Raw genomic sequence first — 337 nt, forward strand, 5'->3', positions numbered from 1 at the left:
AAAAAGGACTTACAGGCTTACCACAGACCTTACTCTCAAAACAAACATTAAAAAAGTAGCTAACTTCAATCTGAAAAATTCAACTACTGTAAATATTACCTATCTTGTAACATTAAAGTTATATACAGAACTGCCTCAAAGTACAATTCCTATTACATTTCAGATATTCAGTAGTTGTGTTCTGCAATACAATTGTAAGAGAAAGAAAGGAAATTTGGTTTCTGTTACAGTAATAAAGGAATAGCTAAATGATAAAAAATTGAAGTGTTAAAACACAGTGCCTTTTAAACTCAATTTATAATTGAAAATTCTCTCCCTCTAAGCTTGAAGAAGAATT

Source organism: Rhea americana, unplaced genomic scaffold, assembly GCF_003343005.1.
Source record: "Rhea americana isolate MKP2758 unplaced genomic scaffold, rheAme1 scaffold_296, whole genome shotgun sequence".
NCBI lineage: Eukaryota > Metazoa > Chordata > Aves > Rheiformes > Rheidae > Rhea > Rhea americana.